Source organism: Zonotrichia albicollis, chromosome 3, assembly GCF_047830755.1.
Source record: "Zonotrichia albicollis isolate bZonAlb1 chromosome 3, bZonAlb1.hap1, whole genome shotgun sequence".
NCBI lineage: Eukaryota > Metazoa > Chordata > Aves > Passeriformes > Passerellidae > Zonotrichia > Zonotrichia albicollis.
This window is the reverse complement of record NC_133821.1, coordinates 74,702,119-74,723,554: the sequence shown is the minus strand read 5'-3', so window position 1 is coordinate 74,723,554 and position 21,436 is coordinate 74,702,119. Positions and strand designations below refer to the sequence as shown.

The following is a 21,436-nucleotide window of genomic DNA, read 5'->3' as shown; positions in this document are numbered from 1 at the left end:
AAGCATTAACTCTGAGTTTTCATTCTGTTAAATGCTCAATGATTTCTTTTTTTTTTAATATAGACTCATCTCTGAATTTCCTGGAATTTTAATGCTTGAGAATGATTATAAGATCCTTTTAATATTAGTCTCTACCTGTAAAGGACTTTACAATTCTAGGCCTTTTTTATTTTTCTGTCCTTTAGAATATTTAGTGATATTTCTTTAAAATCTCTACATCTATGAAATTGTATCAGAGCTGCAATCTTAATATATAATAACAAGTTTCATGTAAGAATGAGAATTACAATAATGGGACTGCTAAGTAGCATGATTACTTCATTTTAATGAGTTGTTTATGATGGAGATGGTGCAAATTTACTTGTACATTAGGCAATTTTTTCTTGTCTTCTTTAAGACCATTCTTTATTTAATGTTGTGTAGAACTCATATAAAGGGGGTGTTTGGTGGCTGCTACTGCATCAGGGCATTCATTATCCCATCAGTTTTACCATTAGCTGTGCGCATACCTACAAAACATAACAATTCTAACTCTGTTGGGCCATTAAAGGTTTGAATGGTTGATTATGTTCCCAGGACTGTTGAGGCCAATAGAACCAGCAATTCTACTTAATAGGGATAACTAACACTATTAAAATCAGTGGCAGATGAGCCAATACTATTGTTCCCAAGAGCATGTTTTCAGATGGGAACATCTAATAATTTAAAACCAGCCCAGTATGCCTTTAACCAGAATATTCTGTAACTCCATGTATTGAAAAGCTGTGACTTTTACTTATTGTCTTTTCAGCTTTCTGAGGTAAAAAAAAAAAAAAAAAATCCCTGTTTTCTTAAAGTTATGCATTGTGTACTACTCCAGGCATTGCTTTATTTAAACATCATTCAGGCCTTGACAGTATCAGGTGATCCCCTCTGAAATTTTATTTCAAGGATAATGCAGGAGAAAACCTTGCAATTGAGTTCTGGTGCTCTACCACAACAGTCAGCTGGGACTTCTTGCTGTGACTCTTTTCTTAACCACCATTTTCAACATTGTGAGACTTTTAATCTCTTTATAACAGCTCTTAGTGTTGCACAGAGAGTTATGCTGATTTTGACATAGTCATGACCTATAAGTGGCTATGATTTTGCTATTTTTGGTAATTCTTCTATATGTGAAAAAAAAAAGTTTTGACTGCTGCTTCACACAAGGCGGACTACACATCCATGTTCTGTGGCTTCTGATCTGCAATGCTGGTATCCTTTGCTTTTCTACAGAATAGCCAGTCTGTTTATACTTGTACTCTCACAAATCAGAGTTGTGTTAATCTTTGGGTGTCTGCCTTATGGTCAATGGGCAATTTAATGTATCCATCCTACAGTTTGGCTACCTTTTTACCAATGGAGAACCATCCCACCACAGTTCTTTTACAAGCGACTTTCCAGCATCTTGCAGAGTTACATTTTTTCAAATTAAGCTCTTGCCTCCTTGCGTACTAAAGGGCATTTTAGTAGTTGTTCTAGCCAACATTAAAAAGAGGCATCAAATGCATCTTCACAGCCTTGGAGCTCTAGTTATTACAGACAAATTGACACTGGCCTGGTCATTTGCACTTATGACCTTGCACAAGCTGTCAGCATTTAACATCCATTTCTCCTGAAGTTGTGAATCATCCCTTACAGACTTAGCAACTCAATCACTTTTGTCTTTGGTGTGTGCCCATATAAGGCTGCTGTTAGAGTAGGAAAAAGCAGACAGGGCTTTGTTTATTTACATCTACTGTTATCCAGGCTCTATGAGTATCTAGGAAAAAGTAATCCAAAAACTTTAAAATTAAAACAAAACAAAACAAACAAACAAACCCCCATGTCCTATAGGAAATTCCAATTTTTCCTACTCTCAGGAGCAGAATTGTTAGTAAGGTAACTTCTGTAACCACCTCTGGGTCAGATTTGCTAAACTGGGAGGAGCTGTTGACTCCCTCAAAGGCAGGGAGGCTCTTCAGAGAGACCCCTAATATATTAGAAGACTGGGAAATCACCAATGATTTGAAGTTCAACAAAGAGAAGTGCCTGATTCAGCACTTGGGATGGGGCAACCCTGGTTGTTCATAGACTGGGGAATGAGAAGCTGGAGAGCAGCCCCATGCAAAAGGTCCTGGGGATCCTGGTCAGTGGCAAGTTGAACATGAATCACAATCCCTGGGAGCCAAGAGGACCAAGCTTGTCCTGGGGGGCATCAGGCACAGCATGGCCAGCCAGGCAAGGGAGGGGATTGTCCTGCTCTGCTCTGAGCTGGGGTGGCCTCACCTCGAGTGCTGGGGGCAGTTTTGGGTGCCACAATGTAAAAAAGACATTAAGCCATAAGAGTGTCCAAAGGAGGGCAATGAGGATGGTGAAGGGTCTGGAGGGGAACCTGTATGAAGAGCAGCTGAGGTCACCTTGTCAGTTCAGCCTGGAGAAGAGGAGGCTGAGGGGAGACCTCATTGCAGTTACAGCATCCTTGTGAGGGGAAGAGGAGGGACAAGCACTGATCTCTCCTCTGTGGTGACCAGTGACAGGACCTGAGGGAATTGCCTGAATTTGTGTGGGGGAGGTACAGGTTGGATATCAGGAAATGGTTCCTCACTCCAAGAAATGAACAGGCACTGGAACAGGTTCCCCAGGAAAGTGGTAACAGAACCAAACCTGACAGAGTTAAAGCATTTAGACAATGCTCTCTGGCACATGGTGTGACTCTTTTGGGTGGCCTGTGCAGGGTCAGGAGCTGGACTCGTGATTCTTGTGGGTGCCTCCTAACTCAGCTTATTCTGTCATTATGTGATCTCACCATGTGCCTGGGTAGGCTCAAATCTTTGCCATGGCCTGGCTCTCCTCTGCCTTATGATACCCTTCAGTTGACAGGATTTATGTGATCTCTAGGACATCAAAAGATACCTGCTTGTGATAGAGAGAGGACTAGCCCCAGCTGTATCTGCACAGGTCGTTCAGGGCTGGAATGATGCAGGCTTGGCATCTGGACAACTCATTATTCCCATTTGAACAAATCACATTAATTGGTTACTGTTACATTAAAAAAGATAGAAAAGCTTCCTTTTACTGAAAAGTGCCTAATCTTTACAAACTAAAAATTGGGAACATAGAACACTTATGTCCTTCTGCTGAGCGATTTTCCTGTTCATTGGTATTTTCTTTCAAATGACGGTAGTAAAGTTCTATAATGATCTGTACAGAAGATACTTGGCAAAGGGCTCATTAACAACTGAGATGAGCTGTAAAAGAAGCACATAAAATGTCAATCTAATTTTAAAAAATCATATTACACTGTGGAATGGTCAATTAAACAATAACACACAGCACAGTAAGGTCTGAAAATGAAAGTACAGGAACGACAGACACTGCTATTGTCAGGAATACAGCTCAGCTCCCATAGTCCATAACAAGAATCAAAGTCCTGGAAATGTAAGGAGAGATATAGAAATCCAGTGTGAAAAGTCAGCAACCAAGGTCTCTGCTTCAGGCATACGAGGCATGTGTAAGATGAACTCTATCTTCTAAAAGTCAGTATGGGGTACCAGCCTTTATCCCCAGTGTCAGCCTGTCCAAAGAGACCTCCAGCAGTAGAGCAGGGACTGCTGTAAGACACTGTTGTTCCAGTGCCAGCTGTGTGGGGAAAAATCTGTGACAGAGCACACACACAGTGTTGAGCTGAGCTCATGAAATAAATTCTCACTTAGGCACCTGGTATGCACTCAGATTTTAAACACCTACAAGGCATTTCTAATGTAAATACTTATATTCCCTAAATAAAATAATGGAGACCTCCAGATGGGTGACCCTGCGTCTGCAGAAGCTCCCATAAGTAGGTCAGGCAAAATGGATGCTTTACCACAGTTTTTAGCTTGCACTCCTTGAATTAATCATCATAAAGCTTTAATTATTTTCCACAAGAGCAAAAAGCATCATAGAAAGATTGTGAACTATAAAATCACTGAAAAAGGAGACTTAAAAACATTGATACTTATTCTTTGCAATTTGACCATTAGCTCACATTGTACTCCCAAGCAATCTTTCTGTTTCTGTGTTCATAATCCTTTGCCATGAGAATTTCTTCTTAATCACAATGAAATGTCTGTAGTTCAGAGGGCTTCTGTCTGTTACTTCATTACTGAATTTCTCATATGACTGAGCTGCTTCGCAGATGTTCTGAAGAAGTATTTGAGAATTCAGTTAAAAACTTTTAAAAATGCAATTCATGTTCCTAACTTCCACCAAAAGCATAGATTCTGATCTGATGTTTCACAGATACGTGTTTTTCAGCCCTAATTCATTTAAAGACAATGATTATGTACTTCCATAGAGCTATTGAAAAGTTAAGATGTGCACAATTGGGCTTCTTGTCAACAAAACATCTACCATCTGCTGCTAAAACATTAAAAAGCGGGCAGTGAGCTCTCCCTGTCACTTCTTTAGTTACCAAATTTAGGAAAAGTGAAGTAGGAGTATTAAATTTTTCATAGTTTGTTGACTTATTTACTGTTTAGAGGTTGTTTGGGGTTTCATTAATATGTTTCTTTGCTCAGGAGAAGCAGCTGCTTGTAGGATAGGACTGCTTCTTCTATTTGGTTGTTTGGTTTTGTTTTAGTGTTTGCTTTTGTCTTTTTTTTTTTAATTTCCATTTGAGAAAGCAGCACTTAAACAGAAAAGCAGTATCCAAACTCCTCAGTCCATTCTTGAGTTTTGAGCAAAACTATATTGATAACAAGGGGCCATATGTCATGTCACGAAAGCATTTTTTAAAGTCACTTAAGAAAGACTAACTCATGATGGGATATGACACTCTAGTAATCAATAAAAAAATTTCACTGAATATGACAGAGAAGGCAGATAAGAAAATGAAGACAAGATGACAGAAGAAAAATCCATCAAAAGAAATCAGTTTCAAAAAGCAGAGTAAGAATTAAAAGCATGGAACTGGACCACTGAGAATAATAAGGGAGTTCACCACTTTAATTGCACCTAGTGGTATTGTTCTCACACAGCTGGGGAACAATCAGGTAGTTATGGCAGAATTTTTATGCATTTTCATTCCATTTCTATTCCCATCCCAGAAGCCTGCAGTCACTCAACACAATAGTGGTGGTGGAAAAGAACATTATAGTTACTAAAAAAGAAGCCAGACTTCTGAAGACATGGGAGTTTTTTAGTTCAAGGATGGATTGGACAGTTTTGGGAAGCCAATATTCTAAAACAAGGAAAACAATAATGATATGTCAACTGTTCTAAGAAAAATTATTCTGACAAAAAAAAGTTTGAGTCATGGGAAATAGTCTTGAAACCAAATTCTGTTGTTAGCTTTATTAAAGGTTTTGGTTTTTTCACTTTTTGATTGCTATGTGGAAACTCAAATCCAGCATTCAAACTGCAAAACTTGCACACAAAAATAAATATTGGTGCTGCTGAAGAAAGATATTTTTTAAATAGTTGTATGTCTCAGGCAGAGAAAAGGTCATCCTGAGCCCATTCTTAAACATTTGCAACATATGGGATACATTTGAGATCTCTTCATAAAGTACAACCAGCATGTTAAAATGCACTCAAAGTTTGAGCCAACCCCAAAAGCTTTTCTTTTTATGAGCTTCCTTCCAGTAAAAATAATATGTTCTACCACACACACACACATATACATCTATACACTACATGTATATGGAATTGGTTTTATATGTCAAAGTATGGTTTTGCCTAAATTCTTGTATATTTTAAGGAACACTTTTAAAATTCTTAATATTGGAGTGAAGGTACCCTAGTGGTATATAAAGTTTGTTTAATTCATTGATTTGCTCTCTACCTTCACCAAAAAAATGTATAGTATTCACTTTGGGCAATTCACATGGCAATTCACAAGTTGTGCCTTCATTTTCTGGCTCCACCATTGCACTTCATGTATAGCACTTGGCAGAATACCAAATCCTTTTGCTTTATGAAATAGGAATAAGATTCTCCTGTAACAGGAGGAGTGTCCAGGGGACTGACATGATAGTAAAGCAAAACAATTTTTTAGGCAGCTTGTGGCTGCATACAGAGACATCTCTCTGCTGACACATCTTCCCACACACCAGACAACCATTTTGTTGCAGCCCCCTCCTCTCTCTCAAACCCTGCTCCTGATGGTGGGAGGGATGCAAAAAGCCATTAGGGCTCTGTGCTCCTTGGGGTATATCTAACTTATGTGCTCAGGTTAGAAGACCAGGCCTCCTTAGGTGATAACTTCCATGAGTGGTAGCCACATAAATTTCTTTATAAGTCCTTAGGGTATGAGTATAGCCTCACCAGATGTCTGCACGGTGCTTAAGGTACTAGGACTAAAAGGCAATACTGGAACAGGAGAGAAATAAAGTAACAAACTTGATAATCAGACTAGTTAAATGCCATTCTCAGCAGCCTCCATGGGTCCAAAGAGCATCACTTTCATCTGCTTTAGAATCTGGATGGCTCTTCCCTGCTTTTTTTCCTGGTCAGAGAAGGTACTTATTGAGACTCAAAAAGTCACTGAGTCAATTAAAACCAAGCTTTTAAAAAGGTATTTGCTTGCAGAGTATGTAGGCTTCCTCTTTCTGACCTATCTGTCCTAATTACTTTGAGATTGGTCTATTTACGAAGCTTATAATTCTATTAGATATTATAATAAAAACTGCTTCTTTAGTCATCTTCAATAAGGTTGTCATAAACAGAAGGTGCACACAGAACCGAGCTCTGGCCTGCCTGTCACACTGCTCACTCCTTTTGGATTTTTATCAGAGGTTTTTCTCTTCACTTTGGTACTGAGGCCTCAAACAATTTGCAATAGTGAATTACGCATTATTATCTGAAATGTAGTCACGTATATAATTGCTGTACAGGTCACACTTGGTAGCAAAATATGTAATTAAAATGCAGCCCTAGATTCTGCTCTTAGTTTCACCAGTGAATTTAAGCTCATCATTTAGTGGCTCAGAGAAAAGCCCTATTGATTTTTCATATTCCAGATCTCCACTGCAGTGTAGAGGCTTTGAATATTCTTGTCTGGCTTCTAATGTAGATGGCTTAAGGAAAATTGAGTCCCTTGCAGCTGTGGAATTGCACTTATGCCCTGCTGGAGAGTTACCAACTACTACTTACCAGGGAATATTCTCTTTCAAAATTATCTCTGTTAAGTACACCCAGTTTTCCCCAGCAGCTGGAGTTCTGATGGTACTCTCTCCTGAGATTCATCAGGAATTCTACTCTGCTCTGTGTTTTCCAGGTTTTGGGAAACTTAAGCCCTTCCATACTGATATTATACTTTTTTAAAACTATACTAGCTTAAGAATGAAGCAGGAAGTTTGCTCTAGTAAAGAGATTTTTGTTCTTATTCTCACTTGTTCTTTGATTTTCAATTAATTAGTAGCAGAAATATTTATGGTTAGAGACTTTTCTATTCTAAATTATTCGTAACAAAAAAATTGTCTTTGGTTACCCCTTGGGGAGGTGGGCAATATATTCTCATTTCCCCTAAAATACTACACATATTGTCAGCCCTTTTTTTCTAAGAGGAACTTGCAACTCTTTCATATGTTTTTACTTTCACAGTGAATTTTTTGCAAATGTAGCTAATTAAGGCCTTAATCTCTGCCCAGAGTCCTATGACCTTCTAGGTGGTCAGAATACTTTTAAGATTATAGGAATATTTTATGAAATCATGTGGGATTAGCAGTGCTCACTATGGTTTCAACTCCAGACCCTGAGCTCCCATTTGGTTAAGCTCTGCCTGTACTGACTCCTTACCAAAACTTATGGAAAGTGAACCTTCCTACCCACACACTTGGATTGCCATTGCAAAACAACCAAAACATGGTTGTTCCAGCCAGACCTTGTTGTGCCCACACCGACATCTAAGAATTTGGGACAAAATGTTAATAATAAGAATAATAATCAAATCATAGCACCTAGGTGATATGAGTAAAGTAGTATTACATAATGGAGAATCTGAAAATGCCAGTGGACAGTTGCGCGGGGGCGTGAACGGCCCTGGAATCCGGCTATCTGGTGAGGGGCGAAGGCCAGGGCCCCTGCGCATCAGAAAACAGCCCCCCTCGGCGGCTTTGGCCTCGGGCTGAGCTGGGGGGATAGCTCGGAGCAGCGCGGTGAGAGACGAATCAGGAGGCGACCACTTGCTGGGGGTAAACTGTCGGTTTATTACAGAAGAACCAACAAAGAGGGGAAAACACTCAGCAAATGGCCCCGAACAAGGGGCAGGAGAGGGTTTTAAGGGAAAAGGGGGGAAGAAGGCAGGGAAACCCGGCTATCCAATAGAAATACATATTTGGAGGTACGAAACATAACTGATACACTAAAGTAACCAACTGTTATAAATCATAGGAGGGGCTCCGGGGCTACAGCCAACCATACCTCCCAGAGAAAGGAAAATTCTCGAAACCTGGGAGGAGAAAAAGAGTGATTGACTGACCCCAAGGAGGAAACAACTTTCACTTTATAAGAGAAACCAAGGGAGGAGCAGTTTCATTTCCATAGCAACATAACTGGCAGGGTAGCAGCAGGAAGTAATACAGAAAATGGGGGGAGCAAACTAACGAACTTAAGAACACACCACAGCATCTCCCCGTTTCTTATCAAATAAAATTAAAATTTTCTATGCAACTCAAAAGGAAGGTGTCTGCGGCTTGTCCTGCCAATCTTCGCTTTCTTCGAGCTGGAGTTCGCTAGCCCACTCACGTTCTTGAGGCAGCTCTGTGGATCCCTCTTCATCTGAATCTCCTCCAGCTTCTGAGGAGAGGTCCTCCAGCTCAAAATGTTCCTCCAGAGGAAGTGCGGCATGATTGACAGTCATTGAGGTGGCTTTAGCTATTAGTCCTTTGATCAAACTACGGATCAGTACGATCAAAATGCAAAATACAATCAAGCTCAAAACCACTTTACAAACAGATTCTAACACTGAACTGGCCCACCCGCTAAGGCCCCAACCCTTGAATATGTCTCCCAGCCAGTCTGATGTCTCTTGCCTGACCTGATGGACGAGGTCTTGGAGTTTTTTGATGGAGTGTCTGGCGTCCTCGGCCCGAGAGGACAGGTTCAGACAGCAGAGGCCCTCAAACTCCTCACAGTGATGGTGATGGAGCAGTAGTAGAAAATCTATTGCTGCTCTGTTTTGGAGCGTTGCCTTCCTTGTAATTTCCTCGTCCTTAAGGAGGTCGTATAACGCGGCTGAAGTATAATTGGCTTGTTTAACCACCCAACACTCCAGGCGGCCCAATTCACCCAGAGATTTCGCCACCGATAACCATGGCAATAAAATGGTAAAGGCGACGGATTTAGAATGAGACCAATGGGTAACTTTATCATCACAATCTTCAGTGAGATCTTTAAGATCTCTTTTAGATCTGACCAATTCGGATGTGATGTTATTCCTTTTCCAATTGATAATTTGGGTGATGTTGGGGGTAAACAGCGTCAGCCGGCCAAATGTGCACGGCCCTCCGATCAGACCAGAGGGGATGCCTGCCCACGCTCGATCGCCACAAATCAAGAACACCCCCCTGGGAGGGGCGTAAGGGGTCCGCTTGGTAGAGGTGGGGCCCATGATTTTTAGAACAGCGCGGCACCACTGGCTCGCTTGATATTGTTTCTTTGTCTGCCGGACCACCTCACTGCCCTCATATATGGGGGCATAACTATATTAAAACTGAAAACAAATTGAGGAGTTGGCGGAACCGAGTAGATGCAGTTCTGTGGGCTCAGAGGGCGCAGGACTGAGCCTAGCTACTCCACTTCTCCAGGCATTACTGGGTTCAAAACCGGGGAGGAAAGTTAGGCTCTGGGCCAAAACGGGGGAAAGGGCAGACTGGAAGGCAGGGGGGAACTCGCCTGGGGAGAAAGGGATCCCCACAAGGCAAGATGACATCGGGTCCTCTGCTGCGCCGGTGTCGAGGCATATACTGTCCTGTCCTAATGATTGGGCCAAGGCACGCCAGACGTTGATTTTTGGCTGGGGGATGACCCACGGCTCCGCAGGTGGCAGAAGGAATCCGCAGGTCATCAGTACGGTCAACAACAAACAAGGATTGAGAGCCAGCGTAGTCAATTCGAAGACCATTCGGGGAGATAAAACTGAAATGAAAGGAGAGCCGTAAAAGTATGCAGGATTCACAGATATGGTTCCTCTCCAAACAACCAATTTAAGTAAAACTCACGAGGGGTAATGGTTGGAGCCGGGGGAAAAAAGGAGGGAAGGTGGTATAAAAGATCAAGGGGTGGAGGAGAAGCTGGGGGAGAGGGTTCTTCAGTAACTGGAGTGAGATCTGGAGAGAATGAGGAGGGTTGATGGGATAGTTTCTTCCGCCGACGCCAACATGCTTGCCGGACCTGTGGTACTGCCTCCTTCTTGATCCCCTGCTTCGGGACGAAGGGCCTGACCCACTTAGATGGTACCCACTTGGGACCCGAGGGAGTGGACACGCAGGCATATCCCCTCCCCCAAGTTACCAGGTCAAAGGGGCCCTCCGTCTGCCAGGTCTCCGGATCTTTTACAAGAACCGGTGGCCTGGTTTTAGGCTGCAGCTGCTGGTGACTGCCGAAATGTCGGACTATCGGAGGGTTTTGGCTGTCAAAAGAGCAATTCAGGAAGTTGAGTGTGTACAATGCCCTTGATAGCCGGACTTGGGGGGTCTCTGCCTTCATCGTCGGTAGTTGCCGGGATAGGACCTTCTTAAGGCTCTGGTGAGCTCTTTCCACCATGGCTTGGCCTGTCGGGGAATAGGGGATGCCGGTTTTATGCACTATTCCCCATTGCTGCAGAAAGCTTTGCAGCTCCTTGGAAACATACGCAGGGCCGTTGTCTGTTTTTAAGGTCTTAGGGATGCCCAAGACAGCGAATGCCTGGAGCAGATGCCTCTGAACATCCGCTGCCCTTTCACCTGTGTGGGCAGAAGCATAGATCGCCCCGGAGAAAGTATCCACTGAGACGTGGACGTAACACAATCGGCCAAAAAATGGAATGTGCGTTACATCCATCTGCCACAACTCGCAGCTTGCCAAACCCCGGGGATTAGCCCCTGAGGCTATGGTAGGCATTTGATCTTGCTGGCATTGGGGACATGTGGCCACTATTGCCTTGGCCTGCTCCTGCGTCAGATTGAACTGACGAACCAGGCCAGGGGCATTTTGATGGAACAGTTGGTGGCTGATTTTAGCCTGACTGAACACATCTGGGAGGGGGGCCTGCGAAACAGCAGCCGCCGCTAAAGAATCGGCACGACGGTTTCCCTCCGCAATGAACCCAGGTAGATCTGTGTGTGATCTCACATGCATGACATAGAATGGATGCTCGCGGTTAGAGACTAACTCGACGAGCCTATTCAGCAATTCAAATAATCTCTTATTAGTGATCTCTTGAAGAACAGCTGACTCAGCTCGAGACACTACACCTGCGACATACTCAGAATCTGTGACCAAATTGAAAGGTCCAGGGAATTTCTGAAATGCCCTGACGACTGCATCCAACTCAGCAACTTGTGGAGAGCCCTCTACAACAGCAACATCGGACTCCCACTGCTGAGTCTGAGGATCCTTCCAAGTCATCACTGACCTGTGGGATGCTCCAGACGCGTCAGTAAAAACTGTCACAGCATCCAGTGGCTTCTTGCTCTGAACCTTTTTCAACGAGAATTTAAACCCCGAATTGAATAATTTGTGGGACGGCCGATTTACTGTGATGCGCCCAGTGTAGCTGTCGAGTGCAAACTGAAGGTATTCATTAGTTTGCAGCAGTTCTTCAAAGATTTTTAGTTTAAATCGGCCCGATTCCAAATTAATTGGGATCTGTATGCATGAGAAATCACAGCCCGCAAGCTCTCTGATCCTCGATCTTGCTTTGAGAATCAGTTCTGCTATCAACTCCTGTGGCCGTGTCATTCTTTTGGACCTATGGTGGCTCAGAAAGACCCACTCTATAATTAAGAGCTTGTCTCCTAATCCTTGGTCCTTCAGACTAACATCCCATTGATGTATTATGCCATGAAGGTGTGGCAATTTTCCCAGTATAATAAATTTGAAAGGCAGGCCCGGATGGTATCGGTGGGCCTGCCTGGCCGAAATATCCTTTTGTATTTTCTCCAGAGCTACCTGTGCCTCTGGGGTAAGAGTCCTAGGAGAACTAAGCTCCTCTCCCCCTTTCAACAAATCGAAAAGAGGGGCTAAATCTTCGGTTGAAATGCCCAACCAGGGTCTCACCCAATTTAAAGATCCACACAGTTGATGGGCATCTGCTAGGGTCTGGACCTTTGTCCGAATTGTCAATTTTTGCGGCACAATTGTCCGCTTTGTAATTTCGAGGCCCAGGTATCTCCAAGGTGGCACCCGCTGAATTTTGTCCTGCTGGAGCTCGAACCCTGCAGCAGCCAACGCATTGGTTGTCAGGTCAAGCACATGGGCAAGCAGACCGTGGTCGGGCGCACACACAAGGATGTCGTCCATATAATGATGGATAATGACGGCATCCCCGAGGGCTGTACGAATGGGTGATAGCAGCGAAGCGACATACCACTGGCAGATCACAGGGCTGACCTTGAGGCCCTGCAGAAGCACCCGCCAATGATAGCGCTTGGCTGGGGACTCACAGTTGATGGACGGAACTGTGAATGCAAATCGCGGGGCGTCCTCTGGGTGAAGGGGAATTTGGAAAAAGCAATCTTTTATATCAATCACAGCTAATTCCCAATCTCAGGGGAGCATTGCTGGGGAGGGCATCCCTGGCTGAAGGGAACCCATGTCAATTATTAATCTATTAATTCGGCGAAGATCAGTCAGGAGCCGCCACTTATCCTTGTTAGGCTTTTTGATGACAAACACTGGGGAGTTCCAGGGTGACATGGTCTCTTCCAGGTGGCCTTTCAACAACTGCTCCTGAACGAGCTCGTTGAGTGCCTTTAGTTTTTGCTTGTTAAGTGACCACTGCTTGACCTGTACTGGTTTATCTGAAAGCCAATTCAGTTTCCAGGTCCGGCACTCCTCAGTGGCCACCACCCGAAAAACCTGGGGAGCTGTCGGGAGATCGATTTTGGCCCCCCACTGGGCTAAAAGGTCCCTTCCCCAGAGGGGCTCTGTATAATCTAAAACGAACGGGCGTATAGAGGCCAATTGCCCGTCGGGCCCCTTAATTTGCACAATGCTCTTTGATTGGTTTGCCAATTGGAGGCCCCCAACACCAGAAATCGTGCCCGCTGCGCTTTGCAGGCCCCAATGCGACGGCCATTCCCGGGAGGGAATGATCGTCACATCTGCACCCGTGTCCAAAAGACCCCTCACTAATTTCTTGTCTCCGCCCAATGAAAGTTGACATGTCAGGCGGGGCTTCTCCTTCTCAACTAACTGTGTCCAGGCCACGGTTGGAGGCGAGTCTTTCTCCGTCGGGCTCGAGCAATGGTATTTATCTGGCACAGGAATAGCTTGAGCAATGACTTGTCCCTTAGGGAGGAAAAGCGGGGGTCTGACACAATACAGCCCTACCGCGAAGTGGTCCCGGTCGGTAGTTACCAGACCAGGGACTATGTGGATGTCTCGCGGTGTGTGCTTTGTGTCTCCGACAATGGTCTACTTGCATCGTCTTTTTTTTACCCCCAAAAAAAAAAAAAAAAAAAAAAAAAAAAAAAAAGCCCGGCTAGCTCAGTCGGTAGAGCATGAGACTCTTAATCCCAGGGTCGTGGGTTCGAGCCCCACGTTGGGCGCCACTCTGCCCGGGGGCATGAACGGCCCTGGAATCCGGCTATCTGGTGAGGGGCGAAGGCCAGGGCCCCTGCGCATCAGAAAACAGCCCCCCTCGGCGGCTTTGGCCTCGGGCTGAGCTGGGGGGATAGCTCGGAGCAGCGCGGTGAGAGACGAATCAGGAGGCGACCACTTGCTGGGGGTAAACTGTCGGTTTATTACAGAAGAACCAACAAAGAGGGGAAAACACTCAGCAAATGGCCCCGAACAAGGGGCAGGAGAGGGTTTTAAGGGAAAAGGGGGGAAGAAGGCAGGGAAACCCGGCTATCCAATAGAAATACATATTTGGAGGTACGAAACATAACTGATACACTAAAGTAACCAACTGTTATAAATCATAGGAGGGGCTCCGGGGCTACAGCCAACCATACCTCCCAGAGAAAGGAAAATTCTCGAAACCTGGGAGGAGAAAAAGAGTGATTGACTGACCCCAAGGAGGAAACAACTTTCACTTTATAAGAGAAACCAAGGGAGGAGCAGTTTCATTTCCATAGCAACATAACTGGCAGTGTAGCAGCAGGAAGTAATACAGAAAATGGGGGGAGCAAACTAACGAACTTAAGAACACACCACAGCAGACAGTGAATCTCAAAATGAAGTGGCATTAACCTTCATACTCTACTGCAGCATGCTCATAACCATGACAGCCATCTCACCTGTTGATCTTAACAGTAATGCTAAATTTGGAAATGCAGAGGTTTTTTCTGCATTTCACAATCAAGGATGAAATCAGTGGGGCTTTTATGGCTACCACAAGAGCATATTATAGTCATTTGCATTGTCATTGTCCCTATTCTACCCTAAATATTATACTGTAGAGTTCAAGCACCTTGTCAAAACCTGATCTGACCAAGATGGGCTTACCTCCAAGAGTCTTTAATCCTTCTAATTAATTTAATTTTGCTTTTTGATGTCTTGTTTCCATTTGAGTTGCTAACCTGCCAGTTCAGTTTATAGGTCACTCTACCACCTCAAAGTTTGTGTCCCTTTTATGGCCTTATTGTGAGTCTTTCCTGTCCAAGAGTCTGAGTTTTCCAGTGTTACAACAGTAACATAGTCTTTATGGACACCCCTCTCAACTGCGGCACCTAACTTCTTTCTTTTGGGTAAGGATTTCTTCTCACTCTGTCAAACACTCTCTTTTCTTCCCCCTCTCCTGCTATGTAATTTAATTTATTTTACAACAACACTTTTTTCCTCATAACAATTCTATTTCTGTAGTCTCTTTCTCACACTACACACAGCAGGACAAAGTATAGTTCAGGACAGGCTTCTGCTTCAAACTTTTTTTTTTTTTAATTCCCTGGAAATAAAATCAGAAAACTAGCCCCATAAAAACCTCTTTACCCTCGCTCTGCAGAAAATCAACAGCAAACAGCTTTAAAGACTGTGCTGTACTGCTGGCACACATCTTCCTGGTAACTGGTTCTTGGCTGAAGAAGAGTTACGCTCCAGGTCTGCTTCCGTTGCCTAAACACAGGCATCCAGTGCTGCTTCAGACACCACAGGAACCCAGCTCCCAGCTACTGAATGCTCAGAAGGCCAAGGTTTCTCATAAGTCCTGTGTCATGCCTGCCAGCCCCATGATGATGTTTTGGATAATCTGGGGCACCTCAAAGGCTGCTAAGCTCCTATATTTAGGAATCTGGATCATTTCCCCAGCAGTACAATTGTTCTGGGATTAAATAAATCATTCTCTGGAAGACACATCCTCTCCATTGACTAAAGAGAGAACCTAAAGTACTTGTTTATGTGCTCAGCCTTCAGACAGTTATGCATGGGTGAGAAGAAGCTGAAACCATGCCTGCCCAGAAATGATGCATGACGGTGGCAGATGCCTGCCTTAGTGAGCCGAACCTTGGCCAGGTAAGAACAGATAGAGAAGACAACATTCCATGGAGCTAGGATCTGAAACTACCTATGCCACTGGCCTAGATCTCCTAGAGAGTTCATAGGCTGGCTGCTACCATGTTCCAGAGCTGGCACTGCCACGTCTATACAGCTACCATCTAAGAGCTGCTCTGCAGGCTTAGATCAGGCTAACCAAAGTACAATAGCACAGGGTGCCTTCGTTTTCCTTATTGATCCATCGTAATGATTTAACTTCCTCCAGCATAGTGCAGTTTAATTGAATGTCTACAGCCATCTTTTCCTCCATTATTGTCTCCCAAAATTTTTGCATTTGTTTTTATTGCACTGATTTGCTTTCCCAGACTATCCATTCCACTTTAGTCTCACTCATTCCCTGTGAAATCACAGTCTAAAACTTTCTGCAATAACATTCTAAAAGCACAGTTGTTCAAAAGGTTTTACTACCAGAGCCATTGTAACTACCCCATCAATACAGGGTAATTTTCCAGAGAAGTTCTGCATGCCACATGCCTGGGAGTGTGGAAGGCCAGATTGGATGGGGCTCTGAGCAATTTGATCTAGTGTAAGGTGTCCATGGCAGAGGGGTTGGAACATGATCTCTAAGATCTCATCCAACCCAAACCATTCTATGGTTCTGTGATATGACAATTGTACACTGCAGTGTTTGTGACGATAATTGAGGAATTCTGCAGCAATTTTCAATAAGAGTTGGTTGGTTTGTTTGTCAGTTTATTATGTCCCTTTATTGCCACAATCACATCTGCAAACAATAATTCTTCTATTTTGTCCTCTGAGTGTTCAGTTATGGTTCATGAAAAGATGCCATTTTATTTCTCTTTTCCCACTGCTCACATCTTATAAATTGCTCCATTATTTAGATGGTCTTTACTTTGCCTTATTTCCACATGTGCACCCCAATATTATACACAGCAGTGATTTCTCTAAAAAAAGCACCACTTCTTGCACAAATGTCAAGTGCTACTATAGAATTTTGGTCAGAACCCTTCAATGCTGTGTTCATAAGATCTTTTTTTCATTTACAAAAAGACTCACAGCATTACCAGTCACAAGCTATGTATCAAGGCATACAGGGGTAAAGAGAACATGATGGAGATTGGGTTACACCCCCAAAAATGTCAGTGGTAAGGCCATGTGAGCTGGAACCCACTCCATCTCAGGCAGAATTGCTTGTTTCCACTGAACTGCAAATTCTTCCCTCGTGCTGATACACAAGTGAAAGTTATATAATCGGGGTGTGTTTATACCCTACACAGAGATCTCATTGCTTAAGTGTAAACCTAAAGGTATTAGAGCAAAGGCATAGAAATTCTATCATCTAGTGCTGCTGTTTAGCAGAAGTTATGCTTGAATTATGTCCCAAATAATAAGCTGAAACTGAAAACAGTTCAGAAATAGGCTGAAATGAAGTAAGTCTCAGTCATTTTATTCTGACTTTCTATTATTTGCTGAGTAAATTCCAAACAAATTGTAGAGTAGCATCAATAGGAAAGTATTTATGATTTACTGACAATAATATGGTTGTGTAGATGGAAACTCTGACTTAACCTTATAAAATAACTTATTTCCAGAAGCCAGTACTTTCAGCTGCTACATACCTTTGCTCTGCTGAAGCCCATTTCCCTTGCTATAGTAACTGAATTCATTCTTTTGCCTAGGGATGAAAAAAAAATAAAGAAAACAATAAAGAAGGAAAAAAACCTCAGGAGATAAAAAAAGTGTCCGTGACTGCTTAGCTGTGCTTGCTGTACCTTTAGTTTATGATGTTCAATACCTGTAAAAAACCCTGAACCAGAATTAACAATTTGGAAATGTTATTAACACTTAAGCCATAGTTGGCAGTGTAATGGATAAGTATAATCCAGGTACTGAAAGCAAAAGAGCTGTCAGTGTTGTGCTGTCTCTGCTGAGAAAGTGCTTGACCACCTTACTCAACTGGCCCAGCAACGCTGACTGGCACTGTGCTCTCCAGTAAAGTAAGACCAGTGAGACCGTGTTCAGAGTTTGCTTAGGAAGCTTAGGGATAGATTTCACTGCAGTGAAAAGTGTCACTGAAAGCCATAAAGGTTAGAAGTGAACAGTACATGAACCTAAATTTAGTTTCCAGCTTTATTAATGACAATTCTTCAAGTACTCAAAGTTGGATTCAATCAGAAAATAAGAAATGGAGTTGTTCTTTCTGGGATAACTTTAAATATGGATGGTAGTCTGCAAAAAAAAGGGTTGGTTTTTCTTGGGAAGCCTTGAGTCTTAAGCATATCAACCTTTTGCTGGCAGATGACTCAAGAGGTGAAATCTCCACAACTGGAATTGATGGAGAAGCTTTTTAGCTGCCACAGCATGTTGAAGCATACTTCTAAAGTATCTGTTTAAAGATCACCTGTGGACCTAAAGTCCACTCTAAAGTACAGGCCTAAAGTAGGTGAACGGATGTTTTCTGAAACAAACAAGCTGCCAAGTGTTTTCTCCATCTTTACACCAACCTTTATAAGTAGACTCTAATAGCCTAGTTCAACTGCAGAAATACATCGGGTTTAGACTGATCTTCCAGATTAACAAAACTGGTACAGACTGTACTAAATTCCTTCAAGATTCTAGATTTGACAAGGACAGAAGGAAAAATATAGATTTCTTCATCCTCCTTTTTGACTTTTTTCATATCCAAGGAAGGAAGCAAAGAGAGAAAGAGAGAGAGAAAGAGAGAAAAAGAGAGAGAAAGAGAGAAAGAGAGAGAGAAAGAAAGAAAGAAAGAGCGAAAGAAAGAAAGAGCGAAAGAAAGAGCGAAAGAGAGAAAGCGCGAAAGAGAGAAAGAGAGAGCGAAAGAGAGAGAGAGAGAGAAAGAGAGAAAAAGAGAAAGAGAGAAAGAGAGAAAGAGAGAGAGAAAGAGAGAAAGAGAGAAAGAGAGAAAGAGAGAAAGAGAGAGAGAAAGAGAGAAAGAGAGAAAGAGAGAGAGAAAGAAAGAGAGAAAGAGAGAAAGAGAGAAAGAGAGAGAGAAAGAGAGAAAGAGAGAAAGAGAGAGAGAGAGAGAGAGAGAAAGAGAGAAAGAGAGAAAGAGAGAAAGAGAGAAAGAAAGAAAGAAAGAAAGAAAGAAAGAAAGAAAGAAAGAAAGAAAGAAAGAAAGAAAGAAAGAAAGAAAGAAAGAAAGAAAGACTTCCAGGAAGTGCCTTTTAAATTGGTTTGTCTTTTATCAGTAGCCTTCTAAGGGGAATGTACCTGTGTAATCTACTGAATGTAGTACAAGTGTTATGGTTTGGGATTTTGGGGGGTTTTTTGGTTTGGCTTTTTTTTGGGGGGGGAGGAGCAAGAGGGCTGGGGAGGAAGAAGGCAGAGGGCTTGGTTTCAAAAGACGTGGCTGTAAATGTTTATCTGATATCTGCCTGCAAACCCTATTTTCAAATGTGTTTTAAACATTTTGAAAAATTTATTTAAAGGAGGCATGTAACACTCAAAAATTCTGAAAACTAAATGTGATGTTAGGGAGAAAGATCCAAACTTCCTTGTCTCTACCAAGAAAAGGCAGTCAGAATTAGTTTTATTCAGACACAGTTTCATGGTCAGAGACTGCACACATTTGCCAGGAGCCATACCACATATGAATAGTTTCACATGCTGTCTCTGACCACTGAAGTGTCCACAGGACAAAATACAGCTCATAGGAAACTGAACTTCATTAACTTTGCTGCTCACAGAATATCTTGCTGTTATAAACTGGAAGACAAATTTTAGAGAATAGGGGAAAAAACAATAAGAAAGGGAATTGTATGGTCTGGCTTCAGAACAATGGTCCAGTAACTAATTTAAAGCAGATGTTCTTTTCTCAATAGTTCATAAACAGATGAAGAAAGAAAAGGGAAACTTGTACTTCAAAAGCAGTAGATCTCTGTCCTAACAGATTTGTTCAGATACACACTTGAAAATTTGGATATCAATCCATTGGATCTACAGCACTGCTCTGAAAGTCTCATACAAGCACCCTTCCCTTGCTGTATTTCAAATATTGTCCATTTCTGGTATCACCTGAACTGCAGAATTGCTGAGGCTTGAACACAAAATACAGGAGGAGTTCAATTAATTACACTTAGAATCTTTTTTAAAAGTTGAGTTTTTTACACATTTAGGATTTAAAATTGCCCTGTTTTACAGAATCAAATTTTCCTTGAAAGAAGGAGTTTCAGGTACGCACTGATGCAACCAAGGTACCATGGATTTGTTTTGGAAGCAGTATTCCACTAAGTTCACTGGAAGTGGGGGATGTACAATGTGTTTTTCTACAACTATTTCAGCTAAGTATTAGGATCCTCTCTCACTTTCAGGCAGAAGGTATTAGAGCGGATAAATTATTAATTTGAGGTGGACAAGTTAAATCTGTTGAGACTGTTGAAGTCAAGTGATTTTCTTGAGTCCAGTGTTCTGGCAGTGGAGCACACACTTCCTCCTTCTCACACAGAGGGATTGCCATCAGCTGCCTCAGCAACTTTCAGATCTTCTTCTCAGTAGAAAAGAAGGAATGCAAGGAGGCCTCCAAAGCAGACAGGGAATCAGAATTCTCAGGCTGCACTGTGTCTCCTCTCAGAGGACTTCACTCTAGACTCTTGCCAAAACACATCTACTTGGAAATGTTACTGTATTAAGGAAGACTGTAGTCCTGTGAAACCAGGCACATAGGTGAGGTGAACCATCCCTTACATAATTCTTTGTTTTGTGTGAATTCCTCTACTCATTTCATTCACAGATATATTTTTATCTGTCGCTATAATTTTTTTGCCATCTTGTGGCAGATTTTCAGCTTCTCTATGTGCATCTATTACATTATACATTTTGAATAGTTCATCTATGAAGAAGAGTAGATGATAAATTTGATTATTCAGCTTGGAATACACTTGACCCACAAAGCCATGCTTCACATTTAGTCTGTGAACTGTAGGATCTATGGGATTATTCACAAGATTGAAATTAAGCATATGCTTTCACACACTGTTGGATCAGAAACTGGAGTTATGGTTTATCTGTGCCAAGAGTCATATTTGTTCTCTTGAGGAAATAGAATGAACTACAAACTATACATCTGGAGGCTAATTTGAGCTTCCCTCATATCCAGGAAAAAAGGAGGGATTTTAATGAATCCTTATTCACTATTATAGAAATCTATTGTCTATTAAAGGTCACATAATATTTTCCCATCTTTCCCATGTCACTGCAATTAGTAAAATTTATCTACTGTGTTATGACATTATTAACCATAATAAGATATTGTAAGTAAGAGGAGTATACTCTTATATAGGTATTTAGAATTTAAATTAGCAATCTAAATTTTTTAAAAGCCTTTTTTATCATAGATATAAAGCTAAACACTTGTAAAGAAGAGATTTCATTTTCTTTTATTAATCCATAAATACTTAAATAAAGTATCTTCTAGATTCTGTTTTAAATCAGCTTTTACAGAGAATTTAGGGAAACAATATCAGCTAAGATGGTAAGAAAAAAATAATAATGAGTGTTGTGACTAAACATTCATTACATCATGAAAAAAATACTGAAGGATATTTAGTCCTTCCCTTCCCAAAACTTCCCTTCCCTTCCCAAAACTTCCCTTCCCAAAACTTCCCTTCCCAAAACTTCCCAAAACTTCCCAAAACTTCCCAAAATTTCCCTTCCCAAAAATTCCCTTCCCTTCCCAAAATTTCCCTGAACTTCCCTTCCCAGAACTTCCCTTTCCAATAATATTTTGTGTGCCTTTTATGTTTTCTAGTCAGTATGCTATTCATTATGAAGT

The 21,436-nt window shown here is 42.2% G+C and overlaps 1 non-coding gene across 1 annotated transcript; it reads left to right on the top strand.

Annotated features, from left to right (window-relative positions):
• The first annotated feature begins 13,663 nt into the window (after positions 1 to 13,663).
• On the top strand, positions 13,664 to 13,736 carry TRNAK-CUU (transfer RNA lysine (anticodon CUU)). Its single transcript has one exon. It is a non-coding gene; the product is annotated as a tRNA-Lys (tRNA).
• The last annotated feature ends 7,700 nt before the right edge of the window (positions 13,737 to 21,436 follow it).